Here is a 5,386-nt window from a genome sequence, read left to right as displayed (position 1 = left end):
TTCACTGTTCAAGATTTATTTGGTGTTTTCATTGGCATGACACTTGGGTAGTTGGTTGTATCATCCATATGCAGATCATTACATAATATTTCAATGTACACTACAGATACACAATACACAAAATAATATCCTTTAGAACAGTTATGCACAAGATATGCATAATGGATTTTACACACTCGAGTCAAGTTATGACTAATTGGGAAATCACTGGCCTAGGCATGTCTGGTGAGGGTGCATAGCACAGACACAGCAGGTTCACAGGGTAAATGAAGCCTGCACACAATTGGCAGTGTCTTGGAGACAGTGGGACTGTCACACCAACCAGGTTACCACTACACAAGTACCACTTAGCATCAGAGTAGAGCTGCGGGAACGAGCGCCCTAACCACAGCTCAGATGAGGAGACAGTGTGCGGTCTCCATAGAAACCCTGCCGCAGCCTGGACAGTGAAGCGCGAGGACCTCTGAGGACTTTTAGAACTGCAGCTCTTTCTGGATCCCCCAGAGCGGATCTGCACTCTTCTTCAAGCGGGCCTCCTCTTCAGAAGTCAGAGTCACCTTCACAACGTCTGAGATTCCATTTTGTCCCAGGACACAGAGGATACTGAGGAAAACATCATCCTTGATTCCATAGAGACCCTTAATCATGGTGGAAATGGGGTGCACCCGCCTCAGGTTCTTCATTATGCTCTGCCAAGTCGGCCACAGAGAGGCCAATGGCCCAGGACGTATAACCTTTCAGTTTGATCACCTCATAGGCGCTGTCAACCACCTGCTTGTGAACCTCCTTCCACTGCTCCTTGTCTGCATCGGAGCCCAGTTCTGGGTTCAGATTCTTCAGGGAGACACCAGCGACATTCACGCCACTCCACAAGGCACACTGGAGTCCCCGTGCTCCCCCAGGACCCATCCATGACAGCTGAGTGGGTGAACACCCAGCCTTTCTCCCATCAGGTAACGGAACCGAGCCAAGTCCAGATTGCAACCACTCCCGATGACTCGGTTTTTGGGAAAGCCGCTTATTTTCCAGGCCACGTAGGTCAAGATATCCACTGGGTTGGAGACAATAAGCAGCTTGCAGTTTGGACTGTACTTCACCACGTTGGGAATGATGAACTTGAAGATATTCACGTTTCGCTGGACCAGGTTGAGCCAACTCTCTCCCTCCTGCTGACGGGCCCCCGCCATGACGATGATCAGCTTGGAGTTTGCAGTCACGCTGTAGTCTTTGCCAGAGACAATTTTCGGTGTTCTAAGGAAAAGGCTGCCATGCTGGAGATCCATCATCTCTCCCTTCAGTTTGTCTTCCATGACATCAACAAGGGCAAGCTCATCCGCCAAGTCCTTCATTAGGATACTGATGGCACAAGCCATGCAAACAGCACCAACCCCAACAACCGTAATCTTGTTCTGGGGGGCCTGTTCTTCCTTAAAGAGATTCACACTCAGCTGGTCCTTGAGAGTTGCCATCTTGTTGGACTTTGAAGCTTTTGGGACCGCTAGTGCACGATGGGCAGCTTCGGGCATACAGCAGCGTGGTCAGGGTTCAGCGACAGAATATCTTAAAAATACCATAAAACCTTCACCCAGGAACTGATGCAAACAGAGACAGAGATCCGCATCAGTGCACTGGACTGAGCTCCCAAAGTAGTTGAAGAATGGAAGGAATGAGAATATGAGCAAAGAGGTCAAGACTATGATGGGTACACCCACTGACACAGTCTACCTGAGCTAATGGGAGCTCACCAACACCAGATAGAATGGGAAATAACAAGCATAGGACCAAACTAATCCCTCTGAATGAGGCTGACAGTTGCATGGCTGGGGCAGACTAGGTTGCTGCTGGCAGTGGAACCAGGATTTATCCTTACTGCTTGTACTGGCTTTTTGAGAATCTATTCGTTTTGAATGATACCTTTCTCAGTCTATATTTAGTAGGGAGGGTCATGGACCTTCTCCAAAGCAATGTGCCTTACCCTCTCTTAGGACTGGATTGGGGTGGGATGGGAGAGTGTGTGGAGTGTGTTGAGGGAATGGGAGGAAAGGAGGGAGTAGGAACTTGGATATATATATATATATATATATATATATATATATATATATATATATTTTAAAAAGAAATTATTTACCAATTATATTTTATATAGGAAATCAATGTCTAATATACTTAAGGAATTGCAAAACCTGCCTATAGTAAACAAAGTATCAATCTGAAAATAGGCAGTACATGAACAGATAGTATTCAAGAAAATAAATAAAAATGACCAGCAGGCATTTTAAATGGTTCTATGTTGTTAGATAGCAAAGAAATTAAAATTAATTTGAGACACTCTAACTCATCTAAATTAGAACAGTCATTACAGGAAAATAGACAATAGCACTGGCAAGGATGCAAGAAATGAGTGATCATTACTTACCTTTGGTGAGAGTGTAAACTAGTGCAAATACTGTGGAATTCAGTAAAGAGATTGTTCACAATATTGAAAACAGAATTACCATATAACACACCTATATGATTCCCAATGTACTCAGTATCCTACCTCAGAGCTATTTGCACATTCAAGGTTATTACTGCATTCTTCACAATAATTAGTGGAATGAGCTTGCATACAACAAATTAATGGAATGAAATTATGTTGCATATACAGAATGAAATATGTTGCATATGCAGAATGAAATATATTTGAAGCAAAACAGATGAATCTGAAAAGTAGTATATTTGACACAATATATAACTCAGACTCAAGAAACAAAAATCAAATATCTGGGTTAGTGATATGGCTCAGTGAATAAATATGCTTGTTGTCAAAACTAGTGAATTTATTTCAATCTCTAGAATCCAGATGCTGAAAGGAGAGAACCAAACCCTGCACACTGTTTTCTGACCTCCACACACATACTCTGTGACATTTTTATTTTGCTTAGAGACCTGGATTTCAATATGCAAAAAGCAAAATTTGATCATAATCTGCTGTCTTTCACAAAATTCAACTCTAAATAGATTAAAAACACTAAAACAAAAAAATGATTATTTGAAAGTGCTACGGTATGCTTCGATTTAAAATACTGAAGGTATGAAATTGCCGATGAAAATTTCATAGTGAAAAAACAGGAATAACTGTCAGTTTGGATTTTGTAGCATTAACAAAGGCCTCTGTAAAGCAAACATAACTTCCGACTGAGAAGTGAAAGCTTAGAAAAAGAAGAAAAACTTTGACAATTGGGAATCTGACAAATAATTTGTGTCTAGAATATACAAAGATTCTTTTTAAATTAATATGAAAAATTAACAATCCAATTCTAAAATGGTCAGTGGAAATGACAAAAGACAAAGGTCTTTAAATAATAACAATAAATGGTTAGAAGAGATATTTCAAAATGTTTACTATCTTTACCTACCTGATAGATTGCAACTATTTTAAGAATTCATCTTATCCCAGGTTGAATAGTCAAGAAAAGGAAACAAATGGCTACAAATGCTGGCATGCATATGAGGCAAACAAACTTTATACTCTTTTGGTTTGAAGGTGCAAAGTAGTGACGCTATTTTGGAAATCAGTGTGAAGATTTATCAAAACTGTAGGTATAGAATGTCCTTATTACCTAGCAATATCTCTCCTTGGCATTTAAACAAGATATGTTATATCCTAATACAGAGATGTTCGTACATCCACATTCATTCATTGTTCATTCATAGTAGCTTGGTAATCTAATCAACCAACATGGTAAGCAAATAATGAATGGATAATGAAAATGTAATATATATATATATATATATATATATATATATATATATATATACCAAAGAATACCAGTAAACTGTAAAGGAAATTGAATTTATGAAGATTTTAGATAAATGGATAAGAATGTAATACCTACAGATATCCATCCAGGTAATGAAGTTACCCAGGTCAGAAAAAAAAAAAAACACCATATGTTTTCCTTTACATGTGAATTCTAATGTTTAAATTCATTCACTTATTTTACATTCTGAAAACAGTTTCTCCTCCCTCCTCTCCTCCAATTCCCTCTCCCCACTTCCCCACCACCTTCTCAATCCAGTTCTCCTCTGTTTCCATTTAGAAAGGAGCAGGCCTTCCTGAGTGTCAATAAAGCAAGGCATATCAACTTGAGGTAGAACTAAACTCTTCCCCTTCTAGTAAGGTTGGACATGGCAACTGAGTATGAGGAATAGGTTCCCAAAAGTCACTCAGAGCATTAGGACAGGTTGTGCTCCTATGGCTGGGAGGCTCACACGTAGTTCAGCTACATAACTGTCACACATATGTACAGGGACTAGGTTGGTCTCATGCATGCTCCCTAACTGATGATCCAATGCTCCCATGAGCTCAGGTTATCTGTATCTATGTGTTCTTTTGTGAAGACCATGAGCCCCTAGGCTCATACAGTCAGTCCTTCCACCCTCTCTTCAACAGGATTTCCCAAGCTCATCTTAGTGTTTGGCCATGAGTCTCTTCATCTGTTTCCATCAGTTACTGGATGAAGGCTCTCTGATGACAATTGTGGTAGTCACCAATCTAGTTATAGATGACCAGTTCAGGCTACCTATTTGCTCTTGCCAAGGGTCATCCTTGTAGATTCATGGAAGTTTCCCTTATATCAGGTTTCTACCTGACTGCAAAATTCTCCCCATATGTGACATCTCTTTCCGTACTCTCCTCTTGTATCTACTCACCAACCTAATCCCATATGTGCCCATTCCCACCCACCCTCAATCTACTAAGGAGATCTCCATCATTTATATGCCCTCCCTTGGGCCTTCCTTGTTACCTATCCTCTCTTGGGCTGTGGATTGTAGCGAAATTACCCTATGCTTTATAGAAAATATCCACTTATAAGTGAGGACATACCATGTTTGTCTTTCTGGGTCTGGGTTACTTCACTCAGGATGATTTTTCTAGCTCTATCCATTTGCCTTTAATTTCCGGATGTCATTGTTTTTAACAGCTGAATAATACTCTATTGTATGAATGTATCACTTTTTTTCATCCATTCTCACTTGAGGGACATGTAGACTGTTTCCAGGTTAACTATTTATAATTTGACTATTATGAAAAACAATCCAGTGAACATAGTTGTTTAATTATCAATTTTATGTTTAACTGAAGGGTTTGTGAAAATCAAGAAACCAGAAACCAGTCACTGGTAGTGACTGTCTTTACAGAAGGGCATAGTAAAATACATGAAAAATCAAAGTAGAAAATGTACTACTTTAGGGTAAAATATTCAAACATAGAAGGCAGGGAGTTGGGAAATGAAATATTAACAGAGAGTTTAACAAAATGAAAATGTATGAAAAAGTTCTGTGGAGAACTATCATAGTTCAATCCAAGGAAAAATTCTGTTAGTGGCGTAGTAGAACATAA

At 39.7% G+C, this 5,386-nt stretch overlaps 1 pseudogene; it reads right to left on the bottom strand.

Annotated features, from left to right (window-relative positions):
* Nucleotides 1-243: 243 nt before the first annotated feature.
* LOC119816946 lies at nt 244-1,518 on the bottom strand (annotated as a pseudogene).
* Nucleotides 1,519-5,386: the final 3,868 nt, after the last annotated feature.

The sequence above is a fragment of the Arvicola amphibius genome, chromosome 6, assembly GCF_903992535.2.
Source record: "Arvicola amphibius chromosome 6, mArvAmp1.2, whole genome shotgun sequence".
In the NCBI taxonomy this organism is placed as follows: domain Eukaryota; kingdom Metazoa; phylum Chordata; class Mammalia; order Rodentia; family Cricetidae; genus Arvicola; species Arvicola amphibius.
Note: the sequence above shows the minus strand (reverse complement) of the source record. Positions and strands in the feature narration are given on the sequence as shown.